The sequence below is a fragment of the Pristiophorus japonicus genome, chromosome 4 (genome assembly GCF_044704955.1).
Source record: "Pristiophorus japonicus isolate sPriJap1 chromosome 4, sPriJap1.hap1, whole genome shotgun sequence".
NCBI classification, from domain to species: domain Eukaryota; kingdom Metazoa; phylum Chordata; class Chondrichthyes; family Pristiophoridae; genus Pristiophorus; species Pristiophorus japonicus.
In genome coordinates, this window is record NC_091980.1 from 41818876 (window position 1) to 41837728 (window position 18853).

The 18853-nt window shown below is 47.5% G+C and overlaps 1 protein-coding gene across 2 annotated transcripts in view; it reads left to right on the plus strand.

The window, feature by feature from the left end:
* The window catches only part of shroom1 (shroom family member 1), a 195482-nt gene that overhangs the window by 160642 nt on the left and 15987 nt on the right, over positions 1 to 18853 (plus strand). The gene's annotated exons all lie outside the window — the stretch shown is intronic.

Here is an 18853-nt window from a genome sequence, read left to right on the forward strand (position 1 = left end):
GGGGTTATACATGCATTGGCGAACCCATTTTCTCCACTGCAATCCAGTATCACATATGCTCAATAAAACGCACTTTAACTATTGACGCTTCCAATATAACATGCTATTTTTGTAATCCATGCCTTTAAAGAAAATGTTCTACCCACATCGGTGCTTAAGAAGAATTTTCACAATGCGGCTAATGCCCTTTCAGTGGGTGATAATCTTCCAATGCCCTGCTGCTGGGTAATGGGCTACTGGTGGGAGATACTCTGGTACATTCTAATGCATACAATATTACTGCCCTCTTCCAGGCAACAGTATTACTGCCTCTTGCAACATTATGCTGCAAACAATGAGAGACGATGTCTTCTCTACAGCAAAATCATAAATATATTCTTTATAAATGGGCTTATCATTTTGTTGCACACAAAGGACATCTTCACATTGTTACTGCCTTTCAGGGAGGTGGTATTGTCACATTTAGTATTTTTTGATTTTTTTTTGTTCTTCACAGAAAAGGTTTTGTGATTATGCTATGTTTTAGTGTTGTACTTTAAAAGATAGATTTAAAAAGAAATGCCACAGGCTGCATTGACCAGATGAGCCAATTTTGGGAATGTCACAATTTACAATGTATATCAAACTGATACAACAAGGACCTATTGTATGATCCCAGTCCCACTAGCCAGGATGACTGGGGACATTAAGTAATTAGTCATCTAATCCGATGGCTAACAATTATGAACGCGTTTATTTGCAACAGAAAAATGGTCTGATTGTGTCCACTTGATCACATGACCTATTTGCTGATTGGTCCCCTTGGAGGGTAAGACACACTCAGCAGTTTCTCTGGAATGGGTAATTAGAACCGCCCTGCCTTTATAATCAGTGATTTTGCAAAGTGTAATTCAAGCCATTCTGACTGCCGATTCCAGACAGGAGAAAGCTCACTCTCACAGATTAAGACCTTCCCCCCCTCCACAGTTCCTGCCCTTCCCCAGTCCAAGTTCCTGACCCCCCCCCAGCCCAAGTTCCTGCCCCCCCCCAGCCCAAGTTCCTGTCCTATCCCAGCACAAGTTGCCTCTCCCTCCCCCCCCCCGCCATGCCATAGATGGGGCACTGTGTGTGGGCCACGGATTGTTAACAGGTTTATTGGGTATGAAGTGAATAGTAACAATGTCGTGTCTTCCGGATTTCATCTACTCCAATGATGTCACTTGTCACACACGCACCGAGCTTTCCGAGAAATCGGGTGTGGGTGCAAAGATTTGGAAGAACGTGATCCATCTTCCTTGAGTTTCATCTCCCTCTCACTCCGCCCAGTCTCTCTCCCCCAGTCTCTCGCTCTCTCTCCCCCAATCTCTCTCTCTCCCCCAGTCACTCTCTCTCTCTCTCTCTTTCCCCCAGTCACTCTCTCTCTCCCCGCCCTCCTCTCTCTGCCTCCCCATTCTCTCTCTCCCTCCCCAGTCTCTCTCTCACTCTCCAGTATCTCTCTCTGCCCCACCCCCTTCTCCCGAGTCTCTCTTTCTCTCTCCCCCAGTCTCTCTCTCTCTCTCTCTCCCCCAGTCTCACTCTCTCTCTCTCTCCCCCCTAGTCTCCCTCTCTCTCTCCCCAAGTCTTCTTCTCTCTCTCCCCAAGTCTCTCTCTCTCTCTCTCCCCCAGTCTCTCTCTCTCCCCCAGTCTCCCTCTCCCTCTCCCCATCTCTCTCCCCCTCCCCCCAGTCTCTCTCTCTCCCCCAGTCACTCTCTCTCTCTCCCCCAGTCACTCACTCTCTCTCTCCCCCAGTCTCCCTCTCCCTCTCCCCATCCCCCAGGTCTCTCTCTCTCTCACTCTCTCTAATATGTCTCTACTTATCTGTTGAATAACTCCACAAGGCCTAGTGCTGTGCTGTGCTTGAACTGCTGTGACCTTAGTCTCTTTATTCTAACTGCAGAGTGCCTTCACTGCGTGGTGACCAGCCTTTTATACAGCTCCTGCCTGGGCCTCCCACAGTTGCACCCTCTAGTGGTACCAGCATATTATATACACAGAGTATACATATATGACAGCATTCCCCCCAAAAGTCTTTGATGTGAGTTAGTTACAGGTTGAGGCGATCGGGAACTCTGCGCTCCCTGGTTGATCATCTGAGTGTCACTTCTGGCATGGGTGAGTTGGCCGGGCCACTGCTGTCTTGCAGCGCTGTTGGTCTGACTGGACTGTTGGAGATGGTGGGATTATCCTCGTGGTTGGCAGCTAGATCTGTTGCTGATTAAGTGTGTGTAGGTGGATCGCTGAAGGTAAGGTCCTCTCCCGGTAGTTCCTGGTTACCTGTAAATCGCAATTTGGTCTGGTCCAAATGCTTTCTGCACGTTTGTCTGATAAGCAGTTTGACAACAAACACTCTATTCCCCTCCTTGGCTAAAACAGTGCCAGCGACCCATTTGGGGCTATGAACTTGATTCAGCACAAACACCGGGTCGTTTACAGTGATGTCGCGTTATACAGCCGCGCGATCATTGTACATGTTTTGCCAATAACGCCTGGTTTCCACCTGATCGTTGAGGTCAGGGTGGACTAAGGAGAGCCTGATATTGAGTGCACTTTTCATTAGTAACTCCGCAGGGATGATCCCGGTAAGCGAGTGGGGTCGTGTCCTGTAATTGATCAGCACCCGGGATAGGCGGGTTTGTAAGGAGCCTTCCATGACGCATTTCAAGCTCTGCTTTATGGTTTGGACTGCCCGCTCCGCTTGGCCATTAAATGCGGGCTTGAACGGGGCAGACCTGACATGCTTGATGCCATTGCGGGTCATGAATTCATTGAATTCCGAGCTGGTGAAACACGGACCATTGTCGCTGACCAGAATTTTGGGCAAGCCACGGGTGGCGAACATGGCCCTGAGGCTTTCAATGGTGGCGGTTGACATGCTGGATGCCATTATTACACATTCTTAGAGTAGGCGTCCGCTACAACGAAGAACATTTTTCCTAGAAAGGGGCCCACATAATCTACGTGGATCCTGGACCATGGTTTTGAGGGCCAGGACCACAGACTGAGTGGAGACTCCCTGGGGGCATTGCTCAATTGTGAGCAAGTGTTACACTGGCGCACGCACGACTCCAAGTCCGAGACAATGCCGGGCCACCAGATGTGGGACCTGGCGACAACCTTCATTACTATGCCTGGGTAGGCACTGTGTAGGTCACGTATGAAGGTTGCCCTGCCTTTTTTTTGGCAAGATGACGCGGTTGGCCCATAAGAGCCAATCCGATTGGATGGTCATTTCATTTTTACGACGGTGAAATGGCTTTATTTCGTCTTGCATTTCTCTTGGGACCGCTGACCAGCCCCCATTGAGGACACAACTTATTATAAGAGATAACACAGGGTCCTGGTTGGTCCAGGTCCTGATCTGGCGGGCCTTTACGGGCGACCCTTCGCTTTCGAAGACATCCATGACCAGGCACAGGTCTGCGGGCTGCGCCATTTCCACCCCGGTGGTGGGCAACGGTAGCCGGCTGAGGGCATTGGCACAGTTCTCAGTGCCTGGCCTGTGGCGGATCGTATAATCGTAGGCCGACAGTGTTAGTGCCCACCTTTGAAGTCGCGATGAAGCATTGGTGTTTATGCCTTTGCTTTCCGAAAACAGTGAGATTAGAGGCTTGTGGTCAGTTTCTAACTCGAACCTGAGTCCGAACAAATACTGGTGCATTTTTTTAACCCCATTGACACAGGCCAAAGCCTCCTTCTCGACTATACTGTAGGCACTTTTGGCCTAGGATAGACTTCTAGACGCATATGCAACCGGTTGGAGTTTGCCCGCTACATTTGCTTGCTGTAAAACACACCGGACACCATACGACGAAGCGTCACATGCTAAAACTAGACGGTTACCTGGGTTATAAATACTAGCAATTTGTTCGAACACATCAAGTTTCTGGCCTTTTTGAAGACGGCCTCTTGATTTTGACCCCAAAATCAGTCAGCTCCCTTGCGTAGCAACTTGTGCAATGGTTCGAGCAAGGTGCTCAACCCTAGAAGAAAGTTACCGAAATAGTTGAGGAATCCCAGGAACGGGCGCAGTTCCGTTACATTTCGTGGTCTGGGTGCATTCTTGATGGCCTCTGTCTTCGAATCTTTGGGCCTGATATTGTCTGTCGCAATCTTCCTCCCCAAGGATTCTACCTCTGGCGCCAAGAAGACACACTTGGATCATTTCAGCTGGAGTCCGACTCTGTTTAGTCGACTTAAAACCTCTTGCAGGTTGTGCAGGTATTCGGTGGTGTCGCTACCAGTGATTAGGATGTCATTCTGAAATACAATGGTGCGTGGAACTGATTTCAGTAGACTCTCCATGTTCCTTTGGAAGATAGCTGCAGCCGAGCGGATCCCGAACGGGCACCTGTAATACAAAAACAGTCCCTTGTGTGTGTTAATGCACGTTAATTTTTTCGACGACTCAGCCAGTTCCTGGGTCATGTAAACGGAAGTTAGATCCAGCTTGGTGAACGCCTTTACCCCTGTTAATGTCGCAAAGAGATCATCGGCTTTGGGTAGCGGGTACTGATCCTGTAATGAAACTCAGTTGATCGTTACCTTGTAGTCGCCACAGATTCTGACCATGCCATCGCTCTTTAGCACCGGAACAATCGGACTGGCCCACTCGCCTAATTCGAGTGGTGATATGATTCCCTCGCGTTGAAGTCTGTCCAATTCAATCTCCACTTTCTCCACTCATCATGTAAGGAACCGCTCGAGCATTGTGATGAACAGGCTGTGCCTCGGGGACCAAGTGGATCTGCACTTTGGCGCCTGTGAAGTTGCCGATGCCTGGTTCAAATAAGGATGGGAACTTGCTCAGCACTTGAGCACAGGAAACATCGTCCACTGAAGGTAGTGCTTTGACGTCTTCCCAGTTCCACCGAATCTTCTCCATCCAGCTTCTGCCAAGCAGCATTGGCCCGTCGCCTGACACAACCCACAATGGCAATTCGTGTATCTCTCTATCATAGGATACTTTTACGTTTGCACTGCCGATAACTGGGATCAGTTCCTTGGTGTAAGTGCGCAGTTTTGTCTGAATCGGGCTCAGCTTGGGTCTTTGTTCTTTGTTGCACAACAGCCTCTCAAATGCCTTCTGGCTCATAAGTGACTGACTCGCCCCCGTGTCCAACTCCGTGGAAACAGGAATGCCATTTATCTTGACTTTCATCATCATGGGGGGACTTTTGGTAGTGAAGGTGTGCACCCTGTGCACTGCTTCCTTGGGCTGAGTTGCCTTGCTAACTTATACTTTATGATCCTCGCTGGATCGGAAACCTCCTGCCGATTCCTCTGCCACGTTTTGAGTCGCAATTCTTTTGCACATTCGCTTTGGGTGGTCCTTTTGGCCACAGCCTTTACACACATAGTGTCTGAATCGACACAGACGGGCCTGATGGTTACCCCCGCAATGCCAGCATGTAAAACGATTCACATTAACACCACTTGGCGACTCTGAGTCAGACTAATTCTTTGATCAACAGTTATTTTCTGCACAGTACTTGCCAGTGAGTTTTGATTCTGGGAGAATCTCAACATTGAGGTCATGAACGCCTGGCTTAAAGTGATGGTCTGCTTCACGCCCCGTCCCGTCGCAAAAACATCCCGTAACACATTGTTGAGAAGTTCGCCAAATTCGCACGGTTCCGCGAGCCTTCGTAGGTCTGTGACATATTCCGCTAAATCCTGGCCCTCGGTGCGGTGGTGTGTGTAGAAGCGATACCTGGCCAGGATAACCCGAGTAAAGGCTTCACCCTCTGTAAACGTTTCTGAACTACCAACAGCAGCCATCTCTGCATATAAGTCCGTGATCTGTACTCATCGCCAGTTAATATGTCTCTACTTATCTGTAGAATAACTCCACGAGGCCTAGTGCTGTGCTTGAATTGCTGTGACCTTAGTCTCTTTATTCTAACTGCAGAGTGCCTTCACCACATGGTAACCAGCCTTTTATACAGCTCCTTCCTGGGCCTCCCACAGTTGCACCCTCTAGTGGTACCAGCATAGTATCTACACAGAGTATACCGATATGACACTCTCCCCAGTTTCTCTCACTCGCTCCCCAGTTTCTCTCACTCGCTCCCCAGTTTCTCTCTCTCTCCCCAGTCTCTCTTTCTCTCCTCAGTTTCTCTTCTACCCACCACCCCCCAAAGTCTCTCTCTCTCTCCCCTCTGCCCCGTCTCTCTCTCTCTCCCCCAATCATTCTCTCTCTCCTCAGTCTTTCACTCTTCCCCAGTCTCTCTCTCTCCCCCATTTCTGTCTCTTCCTCGTCTCTCTCTCTCTCTCTCCCCTGTCTCTTTCTCCCCACAGTCTCTCTCCCCCAGTCTCTCTCTCCCCCAGTTTCTGTCTCTCCCAGTCTCTCACTCGTCCCCAGTCTCTCTCTCTCCCCAGTCTCTCTCTCCCTCGTCCAGTCTCTCCTTCTCACCACTTTCTCTCTTGCCCCCCCCCCATTCTCTCTCTATCTTTCTCCCTAGTCTCTCTCTCTCCCCAATGTCTCTCTCTCTCCCCAATGTCTCTCCCCACCCACCCCCCCGCCCAGTCTCTCTCTTTCACCCCCAGTGTCTCTCTTTCCCCACGCCCCCCCCAGTCTCACCTTCTTCCCCCCCAGTCTCTCTCTGTTAAGTCCTGACTCTAATATACTGACTTACACAAGACACATGCTGAAGTCAAAGTCACTCAGGACCTGCACCTTTAATTCCAGCTCTCCAGTGCTGCACTTGCCTGAGACCTCCCTTTATATACCTCAGTGGGACAGGTATGGAGTGTCTCCTGCAAGTGCACCCCTGGTGGTACGGTATGCTTATTGTTACAGGTCATATCCAGTTACAGTCATGTATAGCATGGTAAGATACAGTTATATACAGTAATGTGAGATACATGACATCACCCTCCCCCAAGGTCTTATTGCCTTTATAGATTCAGTCTCTCAGGTGGTCTGCGCTCTCGCGTGGAGCGTCTTAGTTGTGGTTCAGTTGTTTGCCTTGGTGCCTGTTTTTCATTCGGTGTGATTGCTGGTATCTCGCCCGGGCTGTCTGTTTCGTTCGGTGTGATTGCTGGTATCTCACCTGGGCTGTCTGTTGAGACTGCCCTTTCCTCAGGTTATTCCACCTGTCTGTCCACCAGGTGTGGTGTGAGTTCCACATTGTAATCTGCCTCTGGTTCTTCAGTGTTATCAGTGAATCTACTTTTTACTTGGACTACATGCCTCCGGCAGGTTTGGCCATTGTCCATTTATACAACCAGTAGCCTGTTTCCCTCTTTGTCTGTCCCTGCAAGCCATCTGGGACCCCGGCCATAGTTTAGCACAAACATTTTGTCCCTTATCTCATTCCACCTCCCCCTCGAATTTCGGTCATGGCACTCAGTTAGCTTTTGACGCTTAGCCTCAACAATTTCATGCATGTCTGGAAGGATTAATGAGAGCCTGGTCTTTAAGGTTTGTTTCATCAATAGTTGCGCGGGGGGAACCCCAGTCAACGAATGCAGACGAGATCTGATTGCCAGCAGCAGTCGCGACAGGCAGCTCTGCAGTGTGGGACCTTGGATTCTGAGCATGCCTTGTTTAATGATCTGCACTGCTCGCTCCGCCTGGCCATTGGAGGCCAGCTTGAAAGGTGCCGTCTTAACGTGATTTATACCGTGGTCAACTATAAAATCATAAAATTCTGCGCTGGTGAAGCACGGACCATTATCACTGACCAATATGTCAGGAATGCCATGTGTTGCAAACATGATTCTAAGGCTCTCCACAGTGGTGGAGGTGGTGCTCGAGTTTAAAATGGTGCACTCGATCCATTTTGAAAATGCATCAATGACTACGAGGAACATTTTACCCATGAATGGGCCCGCATAGTCTACATGCACCCACGACCACGGTTTGGTGGACCAGGGGCTTAAGGGAGCCTCCTTGGGGGCATTACTGAGTTGGGCACAAATGGTGCACCGATGGACGCAGAGCTCCAAGTCCGCGTCAATGCCAGGCCACCAGACATGAGACCTGGCTATGGCCTTCATAAGGACGATCCCCGGGTGCTCCCGGACAAATGCCTCCTTGTCTCCTAAGGGCATAACTACTCGGCTGCCCCACATCAGGCAGTCTACCTGTAGTGAGAGTTCATGCATGCGCCTATGGAAGGGTTTGACTTCCTTGGCGCAGGCATCGCGAGCCTCTGCCCAGTCACCAGTTAAAACGCATCTTTTAACTAGAGATAACGTGGTGTCGCTGGTCATCCAGGCTCTGATTTGGATGAACCTGTGGATTCAAAGGCATTGATTGCCATGACCATCTCACAGTTCTGTTCGTTGGACCCTTCTGTGGTCGCCAGGGGTAGCCTGCTGAGCGCGTCAGCACAGTTGTCTGTGCCTGGTCTGTGCCTTATCGTGTAGTCGTAAGCCGCCAGCATGAGTGCCCACCGTTGCCGTTGATTGCCTTGCACTCGGATAGTAGGGACGTGAGGATTTTGTGGTCGGTTTCTAATGCAAACTTGGCCCCGGAAAGGTATTGGTGCATCTTTTTGACACTGTACACGCACGCGAGTGCCTCCTTCTCAACCATACCGGACCCGCGCTCCGCCCGCAAAAGTGACCTGGAGGCATAAGCAACGGGCTGCAATTTACCCGCATCATTGACGTGCTGTAAAGCGCACCCGACCCTGTACGCTGACGCATCACACATAAGGACTAACTTTTTACCTGGGTCAAAAAAGGCTAAAACACTCTTGGAACATAGAAGGTTGCGTGCCTTATTGAAGGCGCGTTCTTGGGCGTCCCCCCAAAACCAATCGTACCCCTTTCTGAATAGCACATGGAGAGGCTCCAGCTGCATGCTCAAGTTCTGCATAAAGTTCCCAAAGTAATTGAGTAGCCCGAGAAAGGCACGTAGATCCGAGACATTCCGGGGCCTGGTTGCCAGGCGAATCGCTTCGGTTTTGGATTCGGTTGGGCGGATTCCATCAGCGGCAATCCTTCTGCCCAAAAGGAGCGAGAAACAGACACTTGGATTTCTTAACTCTTAGGCCTACCCGATCCTATCGACTTAGTACTTCCTCAAGATTGCGGAGATGAGAGTCGGTATCCCTGCCCGTGATGAGTATGTCATCTTGAAACACAACCGTTCCCGGGATGGAGACTCTCCATGTTGCGCTGGAATATAGCAGCTGCCAACCTGATGCCGAATGGGTATCGATTGTACACAAAAAGGCTTCGATGTGTGTTGATGGTGGTGAGTAGCTTAGACTCTTCGGTCAGTTCTTGCATCATATATGCAGATGTGAGGTCAAGTTTCGAGAAAAGTTTTCCTCCAACCAACGTGGCAAATAGGTCCTCTGCTCTGGGCAGCGGGTATTGGTCCTGTAGGCAGACTCTGTTTATGGTAGACTTGTAATCCCCACAGATTCGCACGGATCCATCAGGCTTCATGACAGGGACGATGGGGCTTGCCCAGTCGCTGAATTCCACGGGAGAAATTATGCTTTCTCGCAGAAGCCAGTCCAGTTCGTTTTCAATCTTTTCCCTCATCACATAAGGCACAGCTCTAGCCATGTGATGGACCGGTCTGGCATTCTGTGTGATGTAAATTCTAACTTTAGCCCCTTTGAAGGTGCCCACACTTGGCTGAAAGAGATGTTCAAAACGGCTTAGAACTGTTGAGCAGGAGGTCCATCCCTCTGACGACATGGCGTGAACATCATCCCATTTCCCATTAAGTTCTGCTAGCCAGCTTCTCCCCAACAGGGCTGGGAGATCCCTGGGGACAATCCACAGGGAAAGTCGGTGCACCATCTCTTTGTGTGTGACTGAGAGCATGGCACTGCCAAGGACTGGGACGATTTCTTTAGTATAGGTCCTTAGTTTGGTGTCGATCTTTGTGAGTTTTGGTCTGTTGCTTTTGTGCGGCCACAACTGTTCAAATTTTTGAAAGCTCATGAGGGATTGACTGGCCCCCGTGTCCAGTTCCATGTTGACGGTATCCCGTTGAGTAGAACCATCATCATAATTGGAGGCGAGCCAGATGCCCTGTGTAGTTGCAGATTCTGCAAACGGCATGCTGAAATCATAGAAACATAAAAACATAGAAAATAGGTGCAGGAGTAGGCCATTCGGCCCTTCGAGCCTGCAGCGCCATTCAATGAGTTCATGGCTGAACATGCAACTTCAGTACCCCATTCCTGCTTTCTCGCCATACCCCTTGATCCCCCTAGTAGTAAGGACTACATCTAAATCCTTCTTGAATATTTTTAGTGAATTGGCCTCAACAACTTTCTGTGGTAGAGAATTCCACAGGTTCACCACTCTCTGGGTGAAGAAGTTTCTCCTCATCTCGGTCCTAAATGGCTTACCCCTTATCCTTAGACTGTGACCCCTGGTTCTGGACTTCCCCAACATTGGGAACATTCTTCCTGCATCTAACCTGTCTAAACCCGTCAGAATTTTAAACGTTTCTATGAGATCCCCTCTCATTCATCTGAACTCCAGTGAATACAAGCCCAGTTGATCCAGTCTTTCTTGATATGTCAGTCCCGCCATCCCGGGAATCAGTCTGGTGAACCTTCGCTGCACTCCCTCAATAGCAAGAATGTCCTTTCTCAAGTTAGGAGACCAAAACTGTACACAATACTCCAGGTGTGGCCTCATCAAGGCCGTGTACAACTGTAGTAATATCTCCCTGCCCCTGTACTCAAATCCCCTTGCTATGAAGGTGTCGAAATCTCGACCTCCGATAAATGACTCCGACACTGTCAGCTCCGGCAGAAGTTTCTTTAATTTACTTGCTAGCAAGGGGCAGGTCACACTCAGTCAAGGGCTAAGTGAACACCTTCGAAATGGTACAGTTTCACGAGATATTTATACAGTAAAACCCAAGTTATGGCCTCTCCCTGTGTATTGGCTCTGTCTCGCAGTCAGTGAATACAGATAAAGAGTTAATTACTGCATCCTTGTCCTGACATGGTTTCCAGATATTTCTTTTTGTCAGGATTATTAGTTGGCCAGCCGGCCATTACTCCATGAGAGTGTGGTAATGAGCTATTACCTGTCTTGCATTGTGTCAGGATTGTTCAATTTCCTAGTCAGTTATCTGTTTGCATCAAATGGATGAGGTAATGGCTGGTGGTTTGAGTACTTCGAAAAGGGTGGGGTGACATGGAACTCTTGTCGTGTAGACAATAGGAGAGTACCATGGGGGGGTACTTGTCTCAGCATGACTTGTCTCCTAGCTGTCTGATGGCCATCAGCCATCTCAAACCAGGTTTAGCTGTTTATGCAAGCTGACTGCTTTTATGCAGAAAGTTCTGGAAGGACCAGGACTCCATTTTGTTATATATATATATTGCAAAGGGCACACAAATACCGTATGGTATCAGCTTAGATAAAAATACATTTCCACAAATGCCAACATGCCATTTGCCTTCTGAACCGCCTGCTGTACCTGCATGCCAACCTTCAATGACTGATGTACCATGACACCCAGGTCTCGTTGCACCTCCCCTTTTCCTAATCTGTCACCATTCAGATAATAGTTTGTCTCTCTGTTTTTACAACCAAAGTAGACCTCACATTTATCCACATTATACTTCATCTGCCATGCATTTGCCCACTCACCTAACCTATCCAAGTCACTCTGCAGCCTCATAGCATCCTCCTCGCAGCTCACACTGCCACCCAACTTAGTGTCATCCGCAAATTTGGAGATATTACATTTAATCCCCTCGTCTAAATCATTAATGTACAGTGTAAACAACTGGGGCCCCAACACAGAACCTTGCGGTACCCCACTAGTCACTGCCTGCCATTCTGAAAAGTACCCATTTACTCCTACTCTTTGCTTCCTGTCTGACAACCAGTTCTCAATCCACGTCAGCACACTACCCCCAATCCCATGTGTTTTAACTTTGCACATTAATCTCTTGTGTGGGACCTTGTCGAAAGCCTTCTGAAAGTTCAAATACACCACATCAACTGGTTCTCTGTTGTCCACTCTACTGGAAACATCCTCAAAAAATTCCAGAAGATTTGTCAAACATGATTTCCCTTTCACAAATCCATGCTGACTTGGACCTATCATGTCACCTCTTTCCAAATGCACTGCTATGACATCCTTAATAATTGATTCCATCATTTTACCCACTACCGATGTCAGGCTGACCGGTCTATAATTCCCTGTTTTCTTTCCCTCCTTTTTTAAAAAGTGGGGTTACATTGGCTACCCTCCACTCCATAGGAACTGCTCCAGAGTCTATGGACACACCCTGGTTGAGTGCCTTCCCCCACATCTCCAACACAGACCGTTTCCATTGTTTCTGAAGGATGAGCTGCGTCTGGCTGATCTCCCTTGAGCTTCTCTCAATTTGTTGTTGATTGCTCGCATTGTGGGTTGATGAGGTGTGATCGGCCGTTCATGTGGCCCTTGATTTTGATGGCTTCTGGCGCCACTGTCTGCTGTTGAAGGCCTGCTCTCCTGCCTTTGTCTGTGTATGGGGATAGCGGTTTGTTTCACACTGTGAACCCCTTGTTCCGATGCCTCGTTGGTTGTCGTACCCAAAGTATAGATCAGTCTCGTTTCTTCTTCAACTGCCAAGAACGTCTGTGCGACCAGTGCTGCTGCCTCTAGAGTCAAGTTCTTAGTCTCTATAAGCTTTTGGAATATGCCTGCGTGGCCTATTCCTTCAATAAAAAAGTCTCTCAGTACTTCTCTCCTTAGTTCATCCGGGATCTCACATGAACTAGCCACCTCCAAAGTTCCACGAAGTCGGGTATGCTTTGGCCCACACAGCGTCTGTAGTTGTAGAACCTGTGTCTGGCCATGTGTAGGCTGCTCGCTGGCTTCAGGTGGTCTCTCACCAGTGTGCTCAACTTCTCAAATTACTTGCTTGCTGGTTTCTCGGGTGCCAGCAGGTCTTTCATTGAAGCGTATGTTTTCGAGCCACAGCTGGTCAAGAGATGGGCTCTTCTCTTGTCTGCCTTATCATCGCCCAGCCAGTCTTTGGTCACAAAGCTTTGCTGGAGCCTTTCTATAAAGTCATCCTAATTGTCTCCAGCATTGTATTTCTCATCTGAGCTGTTGGTAGCCATTCTGTGGATTCTGTGATCCCGTAACTCGTCACCACTGTTAAGTCCTGACTCTAATGTACTGATTTACACGAGACACAAGCTGAAGTCAAGGTCACTCAGGACCTGCACCTTTAATTCCAGCTCTCCAGTGCCGCATTTGCCTGAGACCTCCCTTTATATACCTCAGTGGGACAGGTATGGAGTGTCTCCTACAAGTGCACCCCTGGTGGTACGGTATGCTTATTGTTACAGGTCATATCCAGTTACAGTCATGTATAGCATGGTAAGATACAGTTATATACAGTAATGTGAGATACATGACATCACTCTCTCTGCCCCCAGTGTCTCTCTCTCTCTCCCCCCCAGTCTCTCTTTCCCCCTCAGCCCCAGTCTCTCGCTCTGCCCTCAGTCTCGCTCTCTCTCCCCCCAGTCTCTCTCTCTCTCCCCACAGTCTCTCTCTCTCTCTCCCCACAGTCTCTCTCTCTCCCTCTCCCTCTCCCCCCCCACCCCCCTCCCCCCAGCCTCAGTTTCACTCTCCCTCTCTCTGTCTCTCTCTCCCCAGGCTTTCACTACCTACGATTTTTCTTTTCTCTCCCACAGAAGGCTGCGAAAATGTTTGTGTAGATAATGACAGCGATATTTTAGGCAAAAGTCTAAATCAGCAAAGCAATGCATTCGACAGCAGCTCCAGGCACCTCGCGATACCAGCCCCAATTCCGGTTTTGAGTTTGAGGAGTCTGCGCCTGCGCGGGATGGAGGGGGGTGGTGTCCAGGGCGGTCGTGCGCATGTGTAGCACGTCGGGGGCGGAGTCCAGGGCGCACATGCCCAGAAGGACACACAAAACACTGTTGCAAATCATCACTCCGAACAATTATTCCCACCATTGTGGGAGATCAATTCAGTTCACGTGGCCATGGCCGGTGGTGCCTGTGGAGAGTATACTCCTGGGAGAGAGGGCAGTCGGTTTGGTTTACAGGGCTGCTGGTTAGTCCTTACATGAGAAGATGTCAAAGACGTCAGCCCTCTGTTTACTGGCGTCAGAATTAACTGGAAAAGGAAGGGGAACTCATGGCTGTGAGTAGTTGGGTTTTGAACATAGGACGGCCAGGCACATTCTTGGCCCTGAGCTGCGAAGCCAATAATTCAGGAAGTTAGGTTTTTTGTTAATATTTACCTGGAGAAAAAAGAGTGAGTCTGCCCTTGCAAGGAACAACAACAACAACTTGTATTTCTATAGCGCCTTTAACATAGTGAAATGTCCCAAGGTACTTCACAGGAGTATTATGGGATAAACAAATTTGACACCGAGCATGATTTATTATTTTTCCCATTTTTTGAGGAAAGATGTGAGATTGAGTGACTTTGATTTTGTCTGATCACTGGCCATTTTTGAAATGAAGCAGCTTAACAATCCATGCCTGGCCTGGTCTTACTAAAAATTTCTCAGTCTGCCCTCAAACGCACATGTGAAAACAAAATATTCAATTCCAATCACAAGCGGGTGTTATTGGTACACCCCGAAGTAATAGAATGGCCAACTCTGGTTGGATATATTCCTGGAGGCTTAATCAGGTGACATTTGACCATGTGACATTTCCTGTTTCTTTTCTTATAAAAGTTTTTCCTCATGTCGCTTCTGGTTTATTTGCCAATCACCTTAAATCTGTGCCCTCTGTTATCGACCCTTCAGCCATTGGAAACAATTTATTTTTATTTATTCCATCTAAACCCTTCATGATTTTAAACTCCTCGATCAAATCTCCTCTTGGCCTTCTCTACTCTAAGGAGAACAACCCCAGCTTCTCCCGTCTATCCACTTAACTGTACTCCCTCATCCCTGGTACTATTGTAGTAAATCTCTTCTGTACCCTCTCTAAAGTCTTTCACGTCCTTCCTAAAATGTGACGCCAAGAATTGGACACAATACTCCAGCTGAGGCCAAACTAGTTTTTATATAGGATTGGCATAACTTCCTAGTTTTTGTATTCTATTTATAAAGCCCAGGATCACATATGTTTTAGTAACCGCTTTGTTAACCCATCCTGCCACCTTCGGTGATTTCTGCACAAACACTCCCAGGTCTCTCTGTTCTTGCAGCCCCCTTTAGAATTGTACCATTTAGCATGTATTGTCTCTCCTCATTCCTCCTACCAAAATGTATCACCTCACACTTTTCTGCTTTGAATTTAATCTGCCATGTGTCCGCCCATTTCACCAGTCAGTCTATGTCCTCTTGAAGTCTATTACCATCTTCCTCACTGTTTAATACACTTCCAAGTTTTGTGTCATCTGCAAATTTTGAAATTGTATCCTGTAACTCTAAGTCTAAGTCATTAATGTATATCAAAAACAGCAATGATCCTAGTACTGAGCTCTGGGGAACACCACTGTGTCCCTCACTCCAGTCCAACAAACAACCATTCACCACAACTCTCTGGCCCAGAATTTGCTATGAGTAATGATGGCGAACTACCAGTGTTCGCCATCATTACCCCTCTGAAACTGACCGCAACTTCATGTTTTCGCGCATGGTCATCTAAACGTAGAAGTCGGCCAGTCATTCACTGCTCCGACGCTGACTGCGATGTTGAAACTCCTGCGCCCCCCCCAACACCCACCATATAGCCTTCAATCAGTGAAATCCGTGGAACTGATGAAAACTTGGGCTTTTCCATGATAATATCTCTGTTAAATACCCTATTAAACGTTAAGTCTTGTTTGGAATAGGTTTAACTTGGGTTTTAACAGCGAATTGCCTGGTAAACAGATGTCTGGCCCTGAAAAAACTATTTTTGTATTTGTGGAGCATCAAATGTCTCTATTATGATATAAAACATATTTTTTTAAAGTTTGTTCATGACATTTCAGTTTCTACAGCATCCCCCTGTGAGAGTCTCAATCTGTATTTCGCTCTCTGAAACATATTTAAAAAGTACGGATAAAAGGAGCTTCTCGTTTCCTGTCTGTGAGAATTCAGCAATGTGATTGGCTGCCTAGACAGTTTGTTGATGTCACTACAGCATCGCCATAGGAATTCCCTATTCACAGTGCTGCAATTAATTGAACGTGGAAAAAAGCAAACTTCTTGCCACAGAGATCGCGAGAGCGACGAGTGCCTTTGCTTTGCCACTAACCGCAAATTACTGGGCTCTGTTTTCTATCCCTTTGCCAATGTTGTATCCAGGCTGCTACAGCCCCTTTTATCCCATGGGCTTCATTTTTACTAACAAGCCTAATATCAAACACCTTTTGAAAGTCCACATACGCAGCATCAACTACACTGCCCTGTCCACCCTCTCAATCATGCTCGTCAAATTCAGTTTGCTTTTAATAAGTCCGTACTAGCTCTCCTTTATTAGTTCATGCTTGTCCAAGTGGCTGTTAATTTTCTCCTGATTATTGTTTCTAAAACCTTTCCCACCACCGACGTTAAACTGACTGGCCTGTAATTGCCAGTTTTATCCTTCTCTCCTTTTTTGAACGTATGTAACATTTGCAATCCTCCAGTCCTCTGATACCACCCCTGTATCTAAGAAGGATCAGAAGATTGTGGTCAACACCTCCACAATTTCTACCGTTACTTCCCTCAGCAACGTAGGATGCATCCCATCTGGGCCAGGTGACATCCACTGTACGTGCTGCCAGCCTTTCTAGTACCTCATCTTTATCTATTTTTATCTCATCCAGTACCCTGACAACTTCCTCGTTTACTGTAGTTTTGGCAATAGATCTAATTTATTTCTAGATAGCACTGGATTTTCAGTGCTCAAAGTGTTGAGTCCTTAACTCTTAAACATAATCACACAAGGCACTCTGTGACCTTCACCTTTATTGCCTGGACCAAGGAGTCTCACCCTGTGAGGGACCTCCCCTTATATACCTGAATCCCCAGGTAAGGAGTGTCTCCCACAAGTACACCCCCTGTGGTCAAGGTGTGCATTTCTAGCAAGTATGTACAGTATGTAGTGGTTACATGAGGGTTACAATTGTATAAGGGTTACAGTAGTATGCTGGTTACATAGATGACACAAAGGATTTTTCAGAGTAGCACAGAAAAAGGCCAACTGCGACAAGCACTGAAATGTATTTCCTGTTTAGGAAAGTTACCTCACAGTAGTTCATATATGCCACTACTGCAAGTGTGTATAATACTAATGGTCAGCAACACCACAGTATTGCACACTTTCCCAATGTTGCCCGAAAAGTTCAAATTTTGACCGCCAACTCAAGACATTACAGATTTCTCACACATGTGATGTTGGGGAGGGCATCAAACATGAAATTAGGGGTGCGTGCAATAAAGGTGCAGCAGTTATAATGGGTGACTTTAATATGCACATAGATTGGGCTAACCAAACTGGAAGCAATACGGTGGAGGAGGATTTTCCGGAGTGCATAAGGGATGGTTTTTTAGACCAATATGTCGAGGAACCAACTAGGGGGGAGGCCATCTTAGACTGGGTGTTATGTAATGAGAGAGGATTAATTAGCAATCTTGTTGTGCGAGGCCCCTTGGGGAAGAGTGACCATAATATGGTGGAATTCTGCATTGGGATGGAGAATGAAACAGTTAATTCAGAGACCATGGTCCAGAACTTAAAGAAGGCTAACTTTGAAGGTATGAGGCGTGAATTGGCTGGGATGGATTGGCGAATGATACTTAAGGGGTTGACTGTGGATGGGCAATGGCAGACATTTAGAGACCGCATGGATGAACTACAACAATTGTACATTCCTGTCTGGCATAAAAATAAAAAAGGGAAGGTGGCTCAACCATGGCTATCAAGGGAAATCAGGGATAGTATTAAAGCCAAGGAAGTGGCATACAAATTGGCCAGAAATAGCAGTGAACCTGGGGACTGGGAGAAATTTAGAACTCAGCAGAGGAGGACAAAGGGTTTGATTAGGGCAGGGAAAATGGAGTATGAGAAGAAGCTTGCAGGGAACATTAAGACGGATTGCAAAAGTTTCTATAGATATGTAAAGAGAAAAAGGTTAGTAAAGACAAACGTAGGTCCCCTGCAGTCAGAATCAGGGGAAGTCATAACGGGAACAAAGAAATGGCGGACCAATTGAACAAGTACTTTGGTTCGGTATTCACGAAGGAGGACACGAACAACCTTCCGGTTATAAAAGGGGTCGGGGGGTCTAGTAAGGAGGAGGAACTGAGGGAAATCCTTATTAGCCGGGAAATTGTGTTGGGGAAATTGATGGGATTGAAGGCCGATAAATCCCCAGGGCCTGATGGACTGCATCCCAGAGTACTTAAGGAGGTGGCCTTGGAAATAGTGGATGCGTTGACAGTCATTTTCCAACATTCCATTGACTCTGGATCAGTTCCTATGGAGTGGAGGGTAGCCAATGTAACCCCACTTTTTAAAAAAGGAGGGAGAGAGAAAACAGGGAATTATAGACCGGTCAGCCTGACATCGGTAATGGGTAAAATGATGGAATCAATTATTAAGGATGTCATAGCAGTGCATTTGGAAAGAGGTGACATGATAGGTCCAAGTCAGCATGGATTTGTGAAAGGGAAATCATGCTTGACAAATCTTCTGGAATTTTTTGAGGATGTTTCCAGTAGAGTGGATAAGGGAGAACCAGTTGATGTGGTATATTTGGACTTTCAGAAGGCGTTCGACAAGGTCCCACACAAGAGATTGATGTGCAAAGTTAGAGCACATGGGATTGGGGGTAGTGTACTGACATGGATTGAGAACTGGTTGTCAGACAGGAAGCAAAGAGTAGAAGTAAATGGGTACTTTTCAGAATGGCAGGCAGTGACTAGTGGGGTACCGC